The sequence below is a fragment of the Topomyia yanbarensis genome, chromosome 3, assembly GCF_030247195.1.
Source record: "Topomyia yanbarensis strain Yona2022 chromosome 3, ASM3024719v1, whole genome shotgun sequence".
Taxonomy (NCBI): Eukaryota; Metazoa; Arthropoda; class Insecta; order Diptera; family Culicidae; genus Topomyia; species Topomyia yanbarensis.
In genome coordinates this window covers 149,102,894-149,127,655 of record NC_080672.1, presented here as the reverse complement: position 1 = coordinate 149,127,655, position 24,762 = coordinate 149,102,894, and the positions used below count along the sequence as shown (strand labels likewise).

Here is a 24,762-nt window from a genome sequence, read left to right as displayed (position 1 = left end):
ATGTGATCGCACGCCACAACCTGTAACTCCGGAACCGGAAGTCGGATCGGGATGAAATTAAATAGCCATTTACGGGGACGCAATACCTTTCATTTGAGGCCAAGTTTAGTCGAATCGGTCTAGCCATCTCCGAGAAACCGATGTGACTGTTATTCTGAATTTAGATACTTCCGCCGGGGCTTCCGGAACCGAGGATGGTGGCCAATGTGGCCAAATAGACTTTGAATGGATGTTAGTGACCTAATACTACAAATCGAAGCAGTTGTGGTCATATTTTGGAAAAATTTTCACCTTTATACATTCATTGCAGAATTTATTAAAATCGACATTTTCTGCGTGTTCGTACTTATCACCCTGTAAATCCGGAACCGGAAGTCGGATCCATTAGAAATTCAATAGCAGCCTATGGGAACGTTGCACCTTTCATTTGAGACTAAGTTTGTCAAAATCGGTTCAGCCATCTCTGAGAAAAATGAGTGACATTTTTGGTCACATACACACACACACACATACATACATACACACATACATACACACACAGACATTTGCCGAACTCGACGAACTGAATCGAATGGTATATGTCACTCGGCCCTCCGGGTCTCCGTTAAAAAGTCGGTTTTCAGAGCAATTGCAATACCTTTCTATTGAGAAAGGCAAAAAGGTGCAAAATCGGCAAAGTCCCAAAAAGTCGATTTTTATAAAAAAAATTTTTTCGAGATAACATAAAATCTCGACGTTTCATGCATTTTAAAGATGTTTAGCATCAAAAATACGAATTCGATTTCTGAAATTTCATGAGGTCCCCCCTTTGAAAAAAAAATTGAGTTCCGGCTTATATGGGAATTTCATATGTGACCGGACGGTTTAGTCTATATTTCCGGAACCATATAAGCGATCCGTACGAAATTTTATAGACATCTATGGGGATATTATAGCTATCATTTGGCCTGTGTTAAGCCATACCGAACCGAGCGCCATGATTTTTTTCTGGTATTTTTCATGCAAAAAATCATTTTTTGATAACTTGCCATTAACTGAGAAAGTTGAGGGATACTAATTTGCTTTTAATTACTATTTGAGTACTCAAAAACAATTTTATGTGGATGTTACTAGCATTACATTGTATGTGATAGCGTTTTATAGGCAGGCATCTTAAAATGGCGCTTGGTCCCCTTTGGCTTAACACAGGCCATTTGGGACTAAGTTTGTGAAAATTGGCCCAACCATTTCCGGGAAACTGATGTGAGTTCGTAAATTTTGAAAGATGGCCGCTTTTCCCGGGCACTTCCGGAACCGTCTATGGTGGTTAATGTAGTCAACGAAAGTTTGGTTGGCCGTCGGTGACCTAGAACAGCAAATTTAAGTTGTTTGAGAGACATTTTAGCGAAATTTTTACCTTTTTTGCTTCCATCGGAGTATAGGTTTGAATCACAATTTGCTATGTGATCGCACGCCACAGCCTGTAACACCGGAACCGGAAGTCGGATCGGGATGAAATTAAATAGCCATTTACGGGGACGCAATACCTTTCATTTGAGATCAAGTTTAGCCGAATCGGTCTAGCCATCTCCGAGAAACCGATGTGACTGTTATTCTGAATTTAGATACTTCCGCCGGGGCTTCCGGAACTGAGGATGGTGGCCAATGTGGCCAAATAGACTTTGAATGGATGTTAGTGACCTAATACTACAAATCGAAGCAGTTGTGGTCATATTTTGGAAAAAATTTCACCTTTATACATTCATTGCAGAATTTATTAAAATCGACATTTTCTGCGTGTTCGTACTTATCACCCTGTAAATCCGGAACTGGAAGTCGGATCCATTAGAAATTCAATAGCAGCCTATGGGAACGTTGCACCTTTCATTTGAGACTAAGTTTGTCAAAATCGGTTCAGCCATCACTGAGAAAAATGAGTGACATTTTTGGTCACATACACACACACATACACACACATACATACATACACACATACATACACACACACAGACATTTGCCGAACTCGACGAACTGAATCGAATGGTATATGTCACTCGGCCCTCCGGGCCTCCGTTAAAAAGTCGGTTTTCAGAGCAATTGCAATACCTTTCTATTGAGAAAGGCAAAAAGTTATTTGAAAAAAACTTTTCCTTGGCCAAACTCAATTTTTTTTCAGCGTATTTTTATCGAAAACTAAACCAATGAAAGTTATAATCATCTCAGAATCCAAAAATCAATTCACATTAACCGCGAGTCGGCCACGCCAGCGCGCACAGACTAGTGGTCGTTTGTTTGAGCAGGTGCGGAGTATGAAAAAACACCACACATAAAAAGGCCCATAAGCTCTCTCAGCCTCCTTGATGCATTACTATCGAGACGTAATGCAATAATCATCTTAAAACAATTGGCTGTAAGAGCATCTTTAGCACTACTGCACGCAATATGCTTGGTGATGTTTGCAATACCGTCAAACCCCTCAACCTAGGGGAGAATGCATGGTAGGCCTTTTTTAAGACAATAAATGAGAATAACTGAAGAACTGTTCGATATATCAAATTATTCGGTTCAATAAAATGGTGTATTTCTATGATGGTAGCAATTTTGTGGAACAGAAACGCTTAAAATTTTTTTTTTTCGAGAGTTATCCTACTGGAACTGTAAAGCTAGGCTCTCAGAAAGGCTCCCCGTCAGAATCACACACTACAATTACAGACGAGACAGGCAAGGTCGCTCACTAAAACACTGCTTAAGGCTAACTGCAGCGGGCCGTGATTCTTAATGAGATATTCATTGTACGATTCGGATATGTGCGGGCGTAGAGATTTTGTTATCGCGTGTATCATCGCGAAGGACTGGAGCATTTCTCGCGTGCTTTTTGTAAACGACCAATAAGCATGCTGTCAAAATTCACCTTGAGAAAAAAAATCCGGACAAACCGTAGCTCGCCGAGAATGGATGATAACATTTTATGAAAGAGAAAAGTTTTCTCTTTCGTCTGCTGTTATGATTTATAATCGGCGATTAATGGTTTGTTCAGAATTTCCTCTCAAAGTGAATTTTGACAGTATGCTTATTGGCCCCTTTTCAAAAAACACGCGTGATTTGTACCTTAACGTGTTTAATCGCGTATGCGTTTGTATGTTATGTGTGTTAACGTGTATGTATCTTCGCGTGTTTATAACAGTGAACTTTTCGCATATTCGCGTGTGTTCTTGGATGATCGCGCGCGAACCGTTAATCCGATACTTAATTTTCGTTGTATGGTTTAGATGCTAGAAGAAAGTAAGATCTTCCATATAACTAGGGCTCTCAGTCATGTCGCCATGGTCCGTGTTGTTGGATATGAGCTTTATGTTTTGATTGGTCCATCTAAATGTATGGGCCTAAGTTGCTAGCACGAAGGAAAATAATTTCCAGACATGACCAATTCATGATCCCACGAACACGGACGTTTGTAAGACGTTGCTATTGCGTTTTGCAATAGCGCTTGAAAATTCGTAAGTGTTCAAACGTTTATCTTATTACCGGGGTGTTATCAAGTTTGCGCGATTGCTGGTGTAGGTGTGCGTGGTTGATCGCGAAGGACTTAAACGTTCGTATGTTAACGAGTTTATCGCGTGTGCTCGCGTGCATGTGAACTCGCGTGTAAAAAACTCGATTTTGTAACCGTGTGGCCATTCACATATTTGCGTTCGTTCTTGGATGATCCCGCGGATTGTCATTCTGATATTTAGTTTACGGTGTAAAATTCACATTATGACAGGGAATAAGTTACCCTATATCACTGAAGTTCCCGGTCGTGTCGCCATGGAATGTGGTGTCCAGCGGATATGAGAGCTCTCTTTTTAATTGGTTTAAATGAAGGCATGGACCTAGTCTGCTGATACCAAAGATAGAAACTTCCGGAAGTGACCGATTCATGATCGTGCGAGCGCGGAGGTTGATAGGTTCACGTTAGACCGCGTTTGAAAATGTATAAGTGCTGAGACGTTCACCTGATCACCGGGATGTTACACCATGTTTGCGAGATCGCGCGTGATGGTCGCGAAGGGCTCAAGCATGGGCTTAGTGGGATTCTTGATTATTAAAAATATACTTAGTTGCTAAATTAGACTGAGCTTGACCCTTTTTAAAAGACAGTCTTGATCATTTTTGAAAAAAAAAACAAAGTATGCAAAGTGGCTTTTTGTGACAGAGTCTTCATGTACAGAAAGTTTCATTAAAATCTGACAGGGTGTTGCCAACTCTGAATACGATTTAGCGCGAAATTCGCCATTTCCGATCCGCAAAGTAGTACAAAGTTTGATACGGTGGGCATTTGTACGAGCGGTTGTTATGAATTATGATAGTTACTGTTGTTGTCGTTTTTAGTAGATGTTACTGTTGTGAATTGAGGCTTCAGTTATTCTTGGAATGTACTGGGCTTAGTTTCCTGTCTATGTTTAGCGCTCAACCAGAGCAAAGAGATGAAATAAATAGTGGTTACGCTGCATTTACTTGATGCAGACATTACTATTAAATTTCTCTACTTTAAATATGTTCGTCGATGTTTTTATTTAGCAAGTAAATATAACGAACAAAGCAAACCAAAACAAATTGTATACTGTAAACTAATTTCTTTGTGTGTTGAAAATACAATCTTTAATAATAAACACTAAGCAGAACAACCCTAACAAACTGCAATTTATATAAGTCAGGATGACACACGGCGCCATTCGCTAGCGGAACCAACCTCATCAGAATCATCATCGCCCTGCGTTTGTCGAGAGCTGTGTGACACTGGCAGAAGCTGTAACAGCAGCTGAATTATGGAGATTTATCTCGATCTGCACCAATTTGTTTTTCCACGGTCGGCTCAGCAAACAGATTTTGTATCAACTGTACCTATGCCGAGAACAATACGATTCCCCCTGGATCCATGTGAATCGGACGCGCAAATATGAAATGATAATAAAAGGGATTCGGTTTTATGCTACATCAAACCATCGCGCAATTCGATCGTTTCGAATCGCAAACGGTTTCTGGGGCTTTCTTCTATGCTTTTTAATTCCATTTTCCCGTTGTGAAAGGCCGTGAAATACAGGTGAAATTGATAGGTTGTAAACGAGTGGTGGATGGTTGAAAACTCTTTAATCCAAATCTTTTTATTGAATAGTAGTTTACCTATTTTGCACCTATCCGTTTTTTGTGTCAGAGAAAATATCCGGGTCTAACTCGGCAGACGATATCGCAATCAACGCATTCTTCAATGTACTCTTTAATTCTAGAATAGTAAACCAATTTTTCTGTTGTTTAACATCTCCCAGTGAATTGAGACGATATAGTTAGAAAAAATTATTTGCCCTGTTTAAATGACTTTTATTATATTAAAATATTATAATAAAAAAGAAGCCTTCTAAATAGATAAAAAATTAGACATCTACCATTGGAACTATTTTTTCATGGACAGAGATTGATTCCCGATTTTTTTTATTACAAACCATTATTCAGTTTCATGATTCTGCCATATCTCTCCGCGGCAGCTAAAAGCAAGCAATCAGCAAGAACAGCCGCGACGGACTACATAGAGCGTAAAAAAGTTTAACGACAGTTGAAAGTTCCAATTCTGGGCAAATGGCAGTCATTTTTCTCTGCTTCACAAACAACGACGACAACTCCTGCAAGTGATGACTTATAGCTTCATTTTTTCGTGCACTGTAAAGTGTGGTCTAGGAAGTGGAAAGATATTTCCAATCCTTCGGAATAAAAACCTTTCTGTATGTTCCCAGACTTTATCGCTGAACAATTCCGTGATAATATGACGTCACGTTGGATTTGTTCCACGATGCTTCTAGCTGTTATAATGCGGTGTAATGTGTGGGTATTTTCACAGCACATGGAAAGCTCCTCCAGAGCAGTAAAATTCTGTGGCTGCTGGTGGCACTTCCCAGCGAGAGGTAGTCCTCGAGTGGCTTCCAAGCAGCAAAATAAATAGCACATTTTTTCCACAGAAAGAAAAAATTAGCTCACATCATTTTTATTCGCTTGAAATCACTATGTTTATCATACTCCAGCACTTTTTTGCCTTGGAGCCATTGTGTACTTACAGGTAGGCATGGTTGTTGGAAGTTCCTGTTATAGTATGTGGAGCTGCTGATGTTTCTCCCACTTAGAGCATTTCTCAATCTGCTTGACGATGATTAAAGGAAACAGAGAAATTAGCCCGTTTATAGGGTAGGCATTTCCGAAAAAAAAATCCATGTTGGAGTAAGCTGACACACTTGGATGAGTGCAGCATTCGTGTAGAAATTGGAAGAATTGGGTGGTTATGATGATGATTATTATGAAGATGATGTAGGAAACCCAACTTTTGATTTAAAAAATAATGCTAATGTAAAGTAAAATTTCAAATTAATAACAATCAAAGTGTTACTAAACTGTTACCATTCTTCTTGAGATCTACATGGAGAAGTCTGGTGATTTACAGGGTGCGTCATGTAGATGTATCCTATTTCACCATTGAACAACACCGCCATTTTCCAGGCGATTTTGACAGATAAACACAATTCTGAAACGTCATTTAGTGCCATTTTAGCTATGAGTCAGTTTACACCAAAAGAACGCGCTGTAATCGTAGCGCTTTACATTACTCCAAAAAATCATCTGTCCTTATTTTTTCAAAGAGGGAGAGACCATCGCGCACGCTACCGTTGGATTTTGGCGCACTTTGTATGTATCCAGAAAAAAAAGTCTGAAATACTTCTATTTTCAACAAGACGGGGCACCTTGCCACACCGCAGCCGCTACAATCAAGTTCTTGCAGAGATAATTTCCAGAACGCGTTGTCTCAAAAAATGGTGATTTGGAATGGTTTCCTCGTTCTCCTGGTTTAACGGATTTTTTTTTCTGTGGGGTTACTTAAAAAGTAAAGTTTATTCTAGCAAACCTAAGAACTTTGACGAACTCAAAGCTAAGGGACCGTATATTAATTACGTAAAGCCTTTTTAAAACTTATTAACCTCCCCTTATCTCCAGATAAGAATTTGTAGGATTTTAGTGAACTCTCCTTCCCCCTACATAAGATCTTATCACGATTTTCGTTATTAAAAAATCATATTGTTAATTAATTATTTAATTAATAAGATAGCGAAAGCGATACTTATAGAATTATTACAAGAAAATTCAGGACAAAATTTACCTGCAATGATCTACAGTAATTTCATTTACATCTTAATCTCGCCCAGTAGAAATTTCAGAATAACCTTTGGTAGATATTCCACGTCCACGTACTCTACTTCTCTATAATCCACTTCCTTTGAATCATTTTCCTTGCGATGTAGAACTTAAAAAAAATTGTAACCTCTTCCGGCGTCAATTTATTTATTAAGTTCCAACTAGGTATAACGCTTATCGTACGAATAGCTCCGACATAGCCATCTTCGAATTTTCTTGAAGTAAAATAAGGTTAACACTCTGGATAAATTCGGCCTACAAGATCATTGACAGTCACATGACAGAAAATTCTCCGGAAACCTTGCGGGTTGGAAGCGAAAGTTTGAAAAGAAGGATATTGGACTAATAACACGAAGGGTATCAACACTTAACTTATAAGGCAGATTGCGGCCCCCAGTTCCTGATCAGAACAATGTACCACCAAGAGTAAAAGAATTGCTGTAACTGTTCCAAAAACAATCTTGTCGATGGTTGCCGCTGCTCATGTTGGCAACAATCAACAAAATTCCATAACTAATTTAACAATCATATTTTGCCGCTACAAACACCCTGCAATTCGAGGTCCGCCCTTTCTTGACCAACATGTACAATATGTGCTCATTGTATTTGATATACAAAATGCTCATTGCATTGCATCTATCTTTACCGTGACAACCGGCCGGTTGTCACGTTAAAGATAGATACGTCTACCTTTATCAGGACACATGTTAGTGAACTCGGGTGATTCGTAGTTATTCTACCTAAGCTCGACCCTCATTAACAGAAGGCAAAAATTAAGCCCGTACGATATTAAGCCTGTTCTAATGACCCTGCCATTTCTAGTTTTCCGATCTGTTTACTTCACATCCTTGCTCTCACTTGAGTACTATGGCTCTAAGTTTCATGACTTTCCCTACCCAGTAATCTCTAGCTAATTGAATGTCGTTAAAACGTAAAAAATAAAAAATAATTTTCTTAATGATTTCATTTTTCATACTTGTTTCATAATATTATGTAAGAAATGACGAACCCACCCTCCCTCTCAGATAAGAATTTGTAAGATATTTTGAAGCTCTCCCTCGCCCCATATGCTCTTACGTAATTAGTATATAGCCCCTAATATACGAACTGAAAATACTGCGATTAAGCCCGAAATGATGTCCAATGTCATACAAAATGCTCGCAAAAGAGCTGCTTTTTGTGTATCAAATGGGGGTGGTCATTTAATCGACGTTGTATTCTAAACCTGGTTTATAATAAATGGCAAAAGTTTTACATTTCTTATAAAAAAATACATAGAATTCGCTCAAACTTTCAAGTTTTTTTCCGAGGCCCGGATAGTCGAATCTTATACATCAATCGACTCCGCTCGACGATTAGAGACAATGTTTATGTGTCTGCACCCTGAGCAGGAAAAACGTACAAAAACCAACAACTCAGGAAACGGGTTTGGGCAGCTGACCCACTCAAAAACTACTCTTTCACGGAACCTGATTCCTCCCGATACTACCTTAAGGCATTACTTCGGGGAGAGGTTTTTCTAATCCAACTATTTAGAAACTAGTTCTTTCAGTAAGCTTATAGCACCCCTCTTCGACACACTGCCAGCTTTTACATTAGTGTTCTTCCGACAATCTGGGCGGTAAACTTCAGAATTTCCAATTTACTGAGCCCTCCGGCTCTCTTGTGCCATTTTGCACACTCAAAATCCGAGGGGTATGTTTTTATTACTTTTGGGTATTGTCTTGGGATTCTATTGTCTTTTCGTTAACAGACCAAGCAATTGCGAATTTGGGTATTAAACTGATATTACCACAAAGGTAGTAAATTGATGATGATTTTTCGCAAGCATAATCGTCGTGGTCGTGGTTGTTGAAGCTCAACCGGTCGACGATCATCACTCCCAATTGCTTCAGCTTCGATGCAATCACGTGTTTTTCAAAGTCAATCTGCATCCGCTGAACCGCTTTACAGTTGCTGACCAACAACACCTCGGTCATATGGTGAGCTTGACCCCGTTCAGCCAGTTCTCGATCGCGTTTATTATATCCGTCATATGTCATTTTTCATTGAAAAACACCGGGGCAGTAGATTGCATTGGTTTTGCACTTTCTAGCAGCAGTGGGAATGAAACGTGTCTAGTGGCCTGCTCTTCCGCTAAAAAATGCAACACCAGTGCAATCCACCGCCCCAGGGGTTTTCAATGAAAAACCCCAATAGACATCTCCACTCCACCCATCACCGTTAGTGACACGACGCACGTTACGATTTTCACTTTCCTGGGCAGCCGCAGTGTTAAGACCCCATTGTACAGCCCGTTCCAAAGAGTTGGACTTGAACAACGCCTGCTGTGACTCGCATTGACTACTGCCCTTCATTTGTCTCGTACAGCAGTACTCTGCTCTGGTAAGAGCTCTTCTGGATTTGGCATAGATAGTCGGAGACCATTATTCTGTGCAGCGATGGCTCCCCAGCTGACGCTGTTAAATGCATTCTTCACCTTCAGCGCAGTATCGATCTCTTCGCCTCCGTTTAGATGCCTTCTCGGCACTCTCGAGTACTGTCGGAATTGCATCCACTGTCGATGCTCCTTTGCGGAATCCGAACTACATCTTGTACAGCCCGCGCTCGCCCTCCATGCATTTCGTCAGCCTGTTAAGAATGATTCTTTCCAGGAGTTTTTCGAGAGTATCCAGCAAACATATGGGCCTATACGAGGCCGGACCGCCGGGTGACTTCCCTGGCTTTGACGGCAACACTAGCTCCTATACCTTCCACAATTCGGGGAAGTTGCCTTCATCTAGACATTTCTGCTGCACAAGTTAACGGTTTAGACGCTATTTATTTTGAGCACGAAAACGACGGTTTAAAACACTTTTCCCTCTGGTTACATGGAACAAAATTCAACTAAAAATACTCCTAATTTACTAACCAATCTCTCAAGAACTAGGCGTCTGATCATTACGCTTTAGGTTGCATTCAGAAGATTATTACTTAAACATTGAGGTATATAAATTGAAGTGTGGATCGTTGAAGATAATATTCATAGGGAGAGGGATCGCTCCAGCATATCGTTTCAAGAACATGGCAACAGACATCTTGGTCCCGATTAGTACAATGAATCACTACATCTAGAGAAATGATTGATTTCGAGGTCTGTATAATTTGTCCAATTCTTCGTCACTCTCACGGTGTGCTAGAGAATATGTTTCCAAAATTTCACATTTCATTTTCCAAATTATTGGGATATATTTTGCCGAGAAAGTGTGTCCCTTTTTTACTATCTGGTTGGAGCTGTCTATCCTTACAGACCGTTCGCCTATCCTTCTATCTCTTTGGCGATTTAGTTGCAAAAGGAACTGAAACTTGAGACTTGCATGTCTTATGTCGATTTTTCCCATACTTATCTGTAAGGATGCCAACAGTGCTTTCTGTTTTCGCAATCACAAGATGAGCACCAAGAAAAACTTTTCTTTTTTTTTGCAGATGGCTCACTGCGATTGCACCGTAAACCCGAGCGAAAAGAAGTCAAGAAGTGCTTTCGAAACAGCAAAAGAACAATTGAAACTTTGCGCCAGTAGTATTGACTGCCCTCAACCCAATCGTGTTCTATTTTGAAAGCTATATTAGTTGTAGGACCGTCGAATCGCTGCGATCAGATTCAAATGCAACGAAGCTTGATCAAAGGTGAAATATTATCATTTGTATCTGCATTCGAGGGTTTGTTCCGAATTTGAAACATGTCATACCGATGAATTTCTATAATAAAATTACAAGGGGCAGCCCTATGGGGTTGCACGAGCTGTAGACGTAGGACTATACTATTCAATGTAAAATAATTATTTTCTTAGTACATTTATAGTAATAATATATCAAACATATTTGTTACATATGGTTTAATCACAACCAATCAACATCGAATATTACATATTGAACCAAACCTTCTTGGTTATCAAGTCATTTCAACGAATCCGATTAAACTTATTTAAGAAGATCTGAAGAAAGAAGACAGAAAACTGTGACTGAACTAATATCTGGAGCTAAATCTTTATAGCATAAGATTAGCTTATAAAAACCTTTCGATTGTGTGTGGTAAAAAACCCAGACCAGTGAATAAAAATCAAATTTCTGGTAATATAATCACATTTTATGTATAGACCAAACATTCTAGTTATATTTTGCCATTATTGTAACTTTCCTAAAGTACGCATACAAATATAGCGAATGCAGTGGTCTTAATCATATATCGAAACTATAAATATACAAGAATCGAAAACAATTGTATATATGGACAAGATGTGTTTTTGCAACGGTTTTTCAAGTGGCAGTGTATTCATTCATAAATAGGCTTTGTAGTACACTGCTGGCCAATAAAATAGGTGTGAGATAAAAATACATGAAATTTTGAGTTTTCTCTAAAAATATTTTTTATTCCAATATTTTATAGTTAGGCACAGTCGTAAATATGAAAAAAAACACTTTTATTTGCAAATTAATTGTTATACTTTACAGGAACTCTCTCTTCCCTATGAAATCCAAAAAAGCACCTGGTCAATGAAATAGGTGTATTGTAATCCATTGCATTAAAAAATTTCAAATCCAATGATTTTAAGACTTTAATATTTTTGACAACTAGTAGCCTGTGTAACCTCCCTTATTCAACCAAATTTTATCCATTCGCCTTGGCATTGAGTCATTCAAACGCTGATAAGTTTCCGTTGGCAAAATGTACCATTCTTTTTGAGCTGCTTCCCACAAACGACCCTTATTTCTGAAATTTTGACCGGATACTTTCTTTTTAAGTACATTCCGTAGATTTTCTACGGGATTAATGACAGGAGATTGGTAGGGTCCGAAATTATAGTCACTTTATTATCCCGAAATCATTCCTTTACATACTTCGATGTGTGTTTTCGATCAATATCTTGCTGAAACTGCCATATAAATGCACGTTATCTTTGGCATAGGACTGCATGACATCCTTTAGGATGTCCATTCTTTAGCCTTGCACTCGAATCTTGCCATTATAGTGGTGTTGCGAAAAATAGGACCTGCGCCATTCCACGAAAAGTAGCCCCCAACCTCATTGTTCTCACCCCCGTGCTTTACCATATTTTGCGTGTGTCGCAGATCAAACTTTTTGCACTTTGGACGTCTAACGTTTTGTTGTGCATCGGAGGAAAACAGGTTTATCTTTGATTCGTCCCTCCGAAGGATATGTCGCCATATTTTGATTCCTTCTGAACCAGCCCATTAACATCGTTGAAAAGTAAATTGCATATTTCTGCGAAGTCTTTTTCTTCGCAATAGTGGAACCTTTTTAGCAATTATTTCTGGAAGATTGGAGTTTTACAGCCTACGGCGAACTGTTCTCGGACTTACCACATTTCCAATTTGTGCTGTAATAGTCCTGGATGACGCAAATGGATCAGATTTCGCTAATAATGCAATACATTGGTCAGTTGCTGTAGATGTTTTCTTGGGTTTTTTTGCGTGTTTCTTTTTTCAAAGGTTTTAAGGCATTTATAAAGAAGTTTTCGGAATGCCAAAGTGTATTCGCGATTTATTTATACGTCTTAGCTTCTTTAACAAAATGTCTTAGCAAAACTCGTTCCACTTGAGATCAGTGAGATGCTCGACCCATTCTATAACAAATCTTTGACTTATTCAACATTTAAATACATTTATTAGCACGCAGAATATAAACTTTACCAAATTAAACATATAATGGTATTGAGTAAAATAATAACCAGTTAATATATTTCACACACCTATTATATTGGCCACACAAAAAAGCCTGTGGCAGTCTTGTTTTACATCTTGACGAAGATTGCAAATATAATCAGCGCCAACAACCCACTAGTAACTTGACAGATACCAAGGCTTGTGTGCGCGGTAGGTGTGATTGAGACTGCTGTAACTTGGTATGTGTAATTGAGAGAAAAACAAAATAATCTATAACACACCTATTTTATGGGCCAGCAGTTTACCTATTAGTAGAATCAAAATACTATAGGCTGAGTGGAAATGAATCACGTGATGGGGAAATGTATCAATGAATTGATCGAATTTAAATAATAAACTTTCGTTGTGCAATTTAGTAACAAATTAGATCTACCTACCTACACATTCGACTCAAACGTTAAACCCAAGCACACAAAGCAAAATGAATCAACGCTGATGATGATGGGTAGAGCGAAAGAGACAACTAATATCACGACACTATGTTAACCGTGTTTGCAAATGGAGCTCGCATGTACAAACTACTTTGTGTACGAATAATTATACATAAAAGTGTGCTGGAAACGAGCACAACACAGAAGATAGCATAGTGCGTACCTCGACAGGCGGTGTAACGGACTTCTAACTCAGCTACACTGGCTGTGAAAACACACAGCGCAGTGATCTGCTTCGCCTGCCGCTCAACAGGCAACTGAGCGTGTTCGGCGAAATCCGTCTGTTTAAATAGTCGATGATGACGTCATTCATAGAAGCGTAGCGCACTAGGTACACAAATCTGTCGTGTTGGACTAGGGAAGCGCTATCTTCTGTGTGTAAATGCGCGATATTTTGACTAGGTTGTTCATTATTTAAATTTTTAATGCCATGATATCAAAAATCTTTGGGTTTATCTATTGGAATCTATTCTTAGAGTTTTTCGGGGCGATATGCGCAAAAAAATTGAAAATTTATCGTGAGATGGCTGAATTATATGCGTTTAAAATTGGACCAATTTTCGTTACATACCATTTTTGCAGAATTTGCAACGTGCACCCCTATATCGAAAACAAAGACGTAGTCCTACGTCAAAAAATAATTCTGACTGGTAAATTCTTGGTACATATCGTAAATGTAGGGGAGAGAGGGTAACGGTGGCCTGCTATGAAACAATCGCCATACAAGCATAATGCATCAACAATACATAGCATAAATCAACAATCAAATTTATTGTTTTTGTGCTCTATCTTGAAATGAGAATAGGTTTCTATTTTTCACAGTAAAAACTATTCATTTGGTGCAAAATTTGCCAAATTGGGCAAGTCTTGTAGAAATTATCTCTTTAAAGAATGCAGCTGTGCGTTTGTAGTGGTCCGATATTAGGCGATGATATAGTGATTTCTTTCGTAAACAGACAATTTGCGCCTCAATATAACTTCAATTGGGTACAGTACATAATTCTTCTTGATGAAAGCCACCCGACTCTCTAACCTATGACGTTGATCTCCCGATGCCTGAAACTGAAAGTTTATAATTTTCTCCCCCTGTCATCTTTGTCCACTCTCCCTGATTCTTATACCCAGAAGTATCGCCCCCTAACTTCCCCCAAATATCTTCCCGAAGCATTTTGCTCTTCCTATCTCTTCTAGTTTTAACTATTATACTGCATAATCTCGTTGAAAATACCCAACTCCACTTTCCTTTTCATAAAAATATTTCTAATTAATCCCTCCGATTCTTTACAAAATTCAATCACGCCCCCTAGTTATTTCTTGTTTTAAGATAGTTGTAAGAATTGTCCCCCTTAGTTAAAAATTATTTGCTACAATAATCTCTCTGCTAAAAATGTCAAACCGTATTACCATAAAAACTAAATGACCCCCCCCCCAAATCTTACGAAAATTATATTACCTCCTCGTGTATATATATATATATATATATATATATATATATATATATATATATATATATATATATATATATATATATATATATATATATATATATATATATATATATATATATATATATATATATATATATATATATATATATATATATATATATATATATATATATATATATATATATATATATATATATATATATATATATATATATATATATATATATATATATATATATATATATATATATATATATATATATATATATATATATATATATATATATATATATATATATATATATATATATATATATATATATATATATATATATATATATATATATATATATATATATATATATATATATATATATATATATCTTCGAATCAATAAATTTTCGTACAGACTGAAATACTATACTAACTTAAACCTATTTTCAATTTGAACATTTCTCTACTTAAGTTAAAGTCAAAATGATGAAAAACGCTATTGAAGAGCTGACAGCAAACATCTACCGGTTTATTCTGGCCGTACTGCGTGCGATGAGTAGAGCGGCGAAAGAAGTCCATTCTCCGCAGAGACCTACCAGGAACGTTAAAGTCCAGCTTAGCGAGAAGCAGAGGGCAGTCAATGTTGTCAGCGAGAAGATCGAACACAAAAAGTCGCTGCAGAAAAACTCTCCTGTTCGGTAGCGTAGGCAGGTTGATACGGTGGTAGTTCAAATCGATTTCGCCAGCGAAGCCGTCGAAGGGCATACCGGACGAAGCTCTTTTGCACCCATTCTATGCGATTAATGTGTACTGTGTGATACGGGGCCCAAACGATAACTCCATACTCTAGAATGCTGCGTACCAGACTGATATACAATGCCTTCAGGCGGTAGACGTCGTTGAAATCTTGGGTGTTTCATTTGATGAGTCCTAGTACTGCATAGGCTTTAGCAGTTACTGCATTGAAGTGTTCGATGAAACGTTAAGCTTTAAACGTTAAACGTTAAGCGGTCAAGTATAACATCAAACGTAATTGGCGAAAGTATTCATGTGAATGTAATTATGTTGCATTTCTGAATGTTTATAGTCATTCCGTTTCTGTCACACCAACTCATGATCCTATCTATGTCCATCTGAAATGCACAACAATCTACCAGAGTTGTTATGATGCGATAAATTTTCAGATCATCTGCGTACATCACCTTACACGATGTCAATTCGCTGCAAATGTCATTCACAAAGAGCACGAAGAGAAGAGGTCCAAGGTGACTCCCTTGAGGTACAGCCGATGTGATATCGAATGGGTCTGAAAGTACAGTTCCAAGTCGCACAGATGCACTGCGGTTTGTAAGGTACGAGAAGATCCAATTGGTCAGCCAGTCCGGAAATCCGATTCGCCTCAACTTTTCAACAGCTAGCTGATGAGGAAGGCGATCGAAGGCTTTGGAGAAATCTATATACACTGCATCAATTTGTTATCGTTTCTCTAATTTATCAATCAGCGTTGACACATAGCTCATTAGGCTCGTCGTTGTTGAGCGCTTTCTAACAAACCCATGCTGATCTGTAGTGATGATGTGTTTTACTGCAGGGTAGAGAATATCTAACAGCATACTTTCAAAGACTTTTGGGAGGCAGCTCAGGATTGAAATTCCCCTGCAATTTATGACGTCATGGACGTTACCGGCTTTATGAATTGGTGTTATTAAAGCCTCCTTCCACTTGGCGGGAAAAATACTTTCACAGAGAGAGCGATTGAAAAGCATGGATATCGGTACAGCTAACGATGAAGAGCATTCCTTGACGAAACATGGTTGTATTCCGTCCGATCCTGGTCCCTTTGAACCATCAACACCACGTAGATTGGTGTACACTTCGCGTTCGGTGAAAGATGTTACAGGCAAATTCAAGGAGAACGTCGGCAGACTACTCAGGTACGATTCAGACAAAGGTGCTGGGTTATTACTTAGCACACTTTGAAAGAAAAACGAGAATAGATTTGCTGACTCCGCAGGTGTCGTTGAGGTCCTGTCACGGTAGTTCACGTTTTCAGGAAAACCACGGGTGGATGTTTTGTTCCGCAAATAAGCCCAAAATTGCCTCGGCTCGTCCTTCATGTTACTCTCAAGTCGTGAAACGTATGATCGAAAGCAAGATGCATTCAATGATTGAAATTGTCGCTCTAAATTTATCATCTTCGCCTCTTTTTCGGAAAAATCGTTTACGAGCCCTCCTTAACCGATTTCGCAGATTGCGCAGCTCATCGTTCCACCAGGGGCGTTTATTTGTGCAACGGCGCTTTCGTCTTCTCAGAGGCACGTGTTGTTGAAAAATTAAGTCCAATTCACGATAAAACCTGTCCACAGCCTCGTCGAGAGTACCCAGTGATAATATTTCAATCCAATTGATGTTTGAGATTCTCGCATTTAGCTCGTCATAATCGCAATGATTAAAATCATACCACACATCTACATCGTCAATCACTGGTGAACCATAAAGAGTCTCAATGGTCAAATATAAGATAGCTATAAAATCTACTTAAATTAATTAAAAAAAATCAATTTGGAATCCCCCAGTTTTAAGAAATTTAAAATGTAAAAGAAAACAAAATTGGCACCTTTAAGCTATCGCACGTGCCTTATCAAATAAACGATTGAATAAACAAAAAACTTTGATTAGAGGCGTTAGGATTGTTCTTCGTTAAAACAAAAGAATAAAATTTACAAGTAGATTATTTCACTATAGACGACGTATAGCTCCTACACTGGCAATTTTACTAGCTGGGAAAAATATATGTTTTTATTAACAACAGAGCGAAACTATTAATCACTTTATACAACACAAATAAGATGTAATATCATCAAAATTAAACCGCACAAAACATGCGTTCCATTGTTACCCCCTCTCCCGTACAATCATGGTGTCGGATGAACAGGTCTTCGCCATTTATTTGTAGACAGGGTAAAACTGTAAAGCAAATTGTTTCTCTTCGATCGATAAACCTTGTCTGTTAGCGCCGACAACCGTAAGCCACTTTTTATGAGTTATGAGCGTGGATTAACGCATAAGCTGCATTATAAAATAAATAAAAATGCTATCTGGTTTGTTTAACAAAATCGGTAGTGTATTTCATATTTCGTGTGTTTGTATTTGAGTGGGTCTAACAGCAGATGAATAATGAAAAGTAAAAGTAACCGTACTAAACATTAGGGGAATTAATAGAAGCTCTTTTTTGTATCGATGTCAACGAGCAATGTGATTGTGCTGGCAGCTACTAGAGCAAATTATTGTATCACTTTCACGCCGTTAGTTCTTCCTAGTACTACACCGGTGTTGTGTAAAAAGTATATTACACCCAAGTTTTAATGAGTGTAGCATCTACTACACCGGTATAGTGCACTATCAAATGCCGTTACATTCCATAAACATGCAAGACCTGCCCATCGAATGTTATCCGTTTTAACTATTCGTTTATTTTCCCCGTTTACATAATTTACTTTCGTTTGCTTTCGGTCGCCCAGCCACTGTGCCCTTTCTTGCTGACCGGAAGTAAATGGTAGTTCTAGTTTGTATGAGTCGGCAATTTTTTTCTTTTCCCTATGATCTGGAGAATAATTATTATCCAATGACGTTGCGAAATGTATTTCCAAGGGGATTATAAACTTCTGCAGAAGCAGTGAATGCACAGCTGTATTATGTTGGTCACAGTGGCGTAGCCAGGGGGGGGGGGGGGGTTTGTTGGTTAAACCCAACCCCCCCCGCCCAAACCAAAATTAATTGGATTGATAAAAAATTGATGCTGACGATTTTTATTTAATATTCCACAAAATATTTTTGGAAAAATATTCTCTGATCACTACATTGAGAACTGTGTTTAAAGCGTCATGAGAACTTTTGGAAAATTGTGGGAAGGGGATCTTGTAACTTATCTCTTAGCCAAAATCACATAGTTGTCAAATTACTTCAATGTAAAATAAAATAACTGTCTGAATTATTATGAGCTCATTTTTGGAAAGATGCTTCAAAATATGGATTAGAGACAATTTTTCAAATGGGAATCTAAATTTGAATAGGTTGATTGCATATAAAACATAAGCTTGTTTACCGAAAACTTACATACATTTCAACATTTGCTGAAAATGTATTTTTTTAGATTGTGTAGAGTTTAGACAACAATTCAATATGGTTAACAACAAGAATAACATTTCAGAAACTAGTTGAAAGCTGATGTAATTTTGTCTCTAGCAGGTCAGGATCGGTTTTATGAGCATTGGATTTTTGTTGTATTATCAACTATATGAATAGCCTCTTAGCAGGATGCATTGAATGGCGTACTAAAATTTTGTGTATTACGTACTAGTACTGCAAGTTGTGAGGTTGACTATTGAAGAAAAGTAAAATTAATGCTCGATAAATGTTTAACGGTCACGATCACATTCATTTGAAACTGCCAAATTTCGATGTTAAGTAACATTGAAGAATTTCAAAACGTAAAACTGTTCATCTGCTGATAGAATAATTTTGGCGGTTAATCCTCCTAGAAGTAATTATAGACAAGAATTACTCTTCAACCAAATTTGGGTCGAGACATAATGTCTCCAGCAAAGTTTTCGAAAGTGCAATTTCAAACAACTTTGTCAAAGACATAAATATCCCACATATTGAGAGTATCGAAATATAGTAGTAGAAAACCTTTACAACAAGCTATCCTGAAATTACTGTATTTGATAAATCTCTTCTGCGGTAATTAAATAATAAATTCACATTGGGTTCAAGGTGCCTTTGAAGCTTACAAAAAAATAAGGGAACTGGATTTAAAACAAATAATTCCCAGATATTAAAAGGACTCAAAAACACAAAGAGTGATTCCATTTTCAGGAGCTAGCATCAATTCGGCGCAAGCTTAGTCCGCCCACCAAGTTAGTGTCAGATTCTGATGAGATGAAGTCGAAACGCAAGTGTCAGTTCCATCCATCCATAATTTAGTTATAGGTTTTGTGTTCTCAACTCGCAATGATTGTTTCAAACAATTTTATCCGTAGCGCAGAAAAAATAGTTTTCACCTAAATTTTTCTTCACTAAGAAGAAATATAGCAGGCCCAGTCCATTTAAATCCCATATGTTGAATTCATGTAGCCTTCATATTTTCAACAAAATTGTTTGAAATGACATTATCAAAAACTTTGCTGAAGGCACCATGTCTCTAAATATTTTTGAAAAATTAATTCACCATAATTACCTCTATGATAGTTAATCACTAAAATTTCTATATCAAAGCAGGCGCTGTTTTATGTTGATAACTTCCCGAAGTTGTCAAACCTTCAAAGTCAAGGATTATTATATTAGGTGATCTTGAACGTTGAAAATTTTTTAGATCATTTATCCCACTTTAAAAGATCGCAATTTTTGACTTCATTGACATATTATACAAGAAAATAATCTATAGAGGTTTGAAAACTATTCCATGTTGATCCTTCTTGTTTGTAGACTGGAATGACATCTGTTAGACTACTTATGTTTTTGAGTTTTCAATAATTTATCAAACTCATATTAAATTTTAGCATTTTTTCAAAAAATTTGCGATTTTCATCAAAACCCCCTCCAAACCAAATTTCTGGCTACGCCACTGATGTTGTATGATATTCAGTTATCCAATTGGAAAACTGACACTTGAGCGACCAAAATTAAAAATAGTAAGGACAGTATATGTTTCATTAAACTCGCTTTAAATATATTAGAATGAAAAAATCGGAAATAAACTTCAAGCGTAAGACCCTTCAGCATAAGAATCGCCAAAAAAGTTCTCAACCGCAATACTTTGTAAGAATCGATTATATTTTTCCGATTTTTATATTGAAGGTTTTTTTTATTCGATTCTTACAGTGTAGAACCCCAGTTCGATTTGTATGCTTGAAGTTTATATCCGAATTTTACATTCTAATAAATTTGAAGCGGGGTTTACGAAGCATGTTTTGTCATTGCCACTTTTATTTTCGCACGTTCATTTCCGGAGGTATGTTGCCAAGCCAAAACCTTTTTCGGTTACATTTTTTCCAGTGCCTCGAAGCTTGTGCTACTTCTATTGCAAATATGTTCGAAGAGAATTGAAAACAAAAATAATGCAGCATTTCGCAAATCACGTCTTATCCAAGTTGGATTGTACGTCAAGCAGAAGACTATCCTGGCTGACACATTACATTTAGTAGGCTATAAATCAAGGTTTGCAATACAGATTACAGCTGATAATGATAATAAATCACATAAGAAAACCGCCTACGGGTGGGTCAACTGCGAAGCTTTCTGTATTTTTCTAGACATATTTTTTAGGAAACCATGCCAAAGCTTATCACGTAGCACCCCGGTTCACTTAGAAACGAAAATGCTGCTGAACTAAACGAGGAATAAATGCGTAAGCGTTTATCTTTCTAGTCCGACCTCGAACCGGAGTAATGGCTGTCTCCTTAATACTATAAGATTAGTCTGTTTCTTTTTTGCTGCAGTGATACGCTCATAAGTATACTTCACCCACCCAAAATATCAACCGCTACAGAAGGTATAAAACGACTACAGACCTTAAAACGTGCTCCGCTTGCAATCCAAGTTCCTTTGCTGTCTAGCATCTGCTAGTTTTCACAGAATTTTCAAATAAAAACATTTTTAATCTACCTAACTGTGTAATAAAACATTTTTATAATTCGTAGTATTCGAATATTATATCAATAAAATTAGCACGGGATCATTGCGAGAAATTTCGAAAGCCAAATCAAATCAAAGGTAAAGCGAAAAAGTCCTTTAAAATAGGTGGACAATCGACGTATTACTAATACTTTGTGAATAAAATATTTCAGTCTCCCTTAAGGGATTATATATGTGGTGCTGGGCCAAAAAACGAAAAAAAAATATTGTGTAGGTTTATTTGAAGTACTTATCCTTAATAACGTGTAATCAAATTTTCATGGCGATTTTAAAGCTAGAACTAAAGTTACAGGTCTCGAGAACACGCTTTCTCGACACGATTATTTCAATATCAATAGTGACCTCACAGTGACACATTTCGAACACCGTTGGACTCACAATAGCTAATGATTGAACAAAGGATTTTGATTTGTAGCATTATTATTAATCCCAATGTCAAAAAAACAAAAATAATGCCAAAAAACAATCTCTCAATACATGCTTTTTAGGGAAAATCGTCACCATTATTAAACCATTTTGTTGCAAAATACTTCGCTAAATAACTAATGAATATTTAAAATTATGTTGGCTTTAGCTCTATATTTTTCAATTGCGCGATTCGTTTTCACCACAAACGACGAAATATTACGTTGTGGAGCGAAGGTCATGAGTCCATTGATTGAAAATTTTCATAAGTGCTTCATAATATTCACGCCCTTTTTATTAAAAGTTTGTGTAATGAAATGTTGAAATCTTGGTTACGAAAAAAATGAAAATTTCTAATCTGTGTCTATCCGCTACATATATAAATTCCTTAGGGGGTGACCTGCTATACTAGATCGAAAACGTCAATTTTTAGTGCTTACATCAGTAGATAAATCGAAGAATCAATCAGCTTTTTTAAAATTTTATCAAAAAATATTACCAGAAAACCGATTTTAATTATTTATATGGCATGTTAAGATGAAAAACCATGCCAAAAATATAGTAAAAGTATACTTTTAAATGTAAATGTAAATGTAAATCGGACACCAGAATTACGAGCTGCACTTTTCCCTCCAATTAGATACTGCAGTAACGAAATAATCCTTAAGTCCACCATTTGCTGAAATTCTATAACCCTTTATAAGGCTGTGGCGACTATATTGCTACCTTTTCGTTTCGTTCATAACGCAGAAATATCAAGTGAAAAGTGTTCCAATCTTATGAAATATACTTGTTGGGAGTCTGGCAACTCTTCTTATTACTTTTTATTGAGATACAGTGAAAAGTGTCAGGTTAGTGAAGAGTTTTTTGAAAAAATACGGCGATTTCCTTTTGGACAATAAAATTACATTATGAAAAAAATACTCTAGACCCTCTAAGTTGGTGATGCAAATTTGTAAAAACAACTATTTTTAATGCTGGTGGTATCCAACGGGGAAAACGATCGAACATGGTGAGTGAAGCTAAGCAATCATGCGAAAAAAAACCTGTTTTAATCCACCTAGCGGTGCAATTGTGCCTTTCTCATTTCTCTAAACTATGGCACGGAGGCTTTTTATGTTCAACATAATCGTGGAAATGTCCATTACATTCTTAGTACACTTTGCACTTATACACAATGGCATGCCAGCCACGAACTTGATGAGCTACGTGTCGACGGTGAAACACTTGAAACAAAAAAATATCATACTCCATTAGCCTAATCAGCATTAGATCAATGTTATCTGCTTGCTAACTCATTTTGTCATGCGGGGCTGGGTATGTGAAGAGGGCGAAAGTCCCATGAACGAACGACTCCCCAGCTTAAATTGGTATGCTTTGTGATATAGTGGTGGTTTAAAGATGATGGAGTTGAAAGGGAGGGGTATGAGGGCTGGATGGGGTGGTGGTCTGAGGGGTGATTTAAGGAGATTTTTAAAGGAGGGGCGCGAACAGTAGAGGGGGGGGTGGAACCCCTCTCCGTAAACCATCAACTACGCCCCTGTTAAAATCCAGAAACCCTAAACGAGTCGAAAAAAAATTTGGCCGGGATTAGGTTGACGTTTTTCAGAGTGATTGCATAACCTTTCTATATGAGAAAGGCAAAAATGTGCCAAAATCCAAAAAAGTGAATCGTAGTCAAATTTTTTTTCGAGTTTGCATCAAATCTCGACGTTTCATGCACCTTGAACACATTTAGCATGAAAAATAAAAATTCTATTTTTAATTTTTCCTATAGTTTATATGAGAAATTTCTGTGTGGCCGCACTCTGAAACCCGTAATTCCGGAACCAAAATTCCGATCGATCCAAAATTCAATAGCAGCCGATGGGAAGGTTGCACCTTTCATTTGAGACTAAGTTTGGGCAAATCGGTCCAGCCATCTCCGAGAAAAATGAGTGACATTATTTGACACATACGCACATACATACACACACATACACACACACACATACATACATACACACACACATACAGACTTTTTCCGATCTCGACGAACTGAGTCGAATGGGGTATGACACTCGGCCCTCCGGGCCGGGATTAGGTTGACGTTTTTCAGAGTGATTGCATAACCTTTCTATATGAGAAAGGCAAAAATTCCCCCAGAGGCGAGATTCGAATTCGCACAACCTTTGAGACTCCGGCCCAATGTAATAAGCCTTAGGCTATCCCTGGGTATGATGACATCCCAGAAAGAACATATGATTATCCACACAACGGCAGCTGACCACCCCAACACATTTGATCTATTTAATTTCCCCGCTAGATACCAAGGCCCGGGTTTTTATTATCGTCTGATGTCTAATTTTTAGTTCATTATCCATCGTACTTCGGTGGGTGACAGAGCTAATGAAGACCGTCGATTTCTGGTCCCTTGCCCAGTGAACAGAGATATGACGGGGGCGAACCCGCCGTTCGAATTGAACTAATAATTCAACTTTTTTTTGGTTTTTGACTTAAGTACTAATACCTTATTTAGGACTAGTGGCATCCAACGGGGAAAAACGATCGAAATTGGTGAGTGAAGCTAAGCAATCATGTCAAAAAAATTCCCCCAGAAGCGAGATTCGAACTCGCAACCTTTCAGACTCCAGCCAAATGCACTAACCCTTATGTTATCCCTGGGTATGATGACATCCCAGAAAGAACATATGATTATCCCACTGGCGACGGTGGTCGTACCCTGCCTGCAAAGCGAGAATCACACAACGGCAGCTGACCATCCCAACACATTATAATACTATATAATTTACCATATTGCGAAAATCTTGCCCAATAAATTTGTACTTATTTGATGAAAATTCCCAAACTTTCTCGATCTGCAACATAGTGTT

At 37.7% G+C, this 24,762-nt stretch overlaps 1 protein-coding gene across 6 annotated transcripts in view; it reads left to right on the top strand.

Moving 5' to 3' along the window:
* LOC131692891 (uncharacterized) overlaps positions 1-24,762 on the top strand; it is a 279,210-nt gene that overhangs the window by 235,758 nt on the left and 18,690 nt on the right. The gene's annotated exons all lie outside the window — the stretch shown is intronic.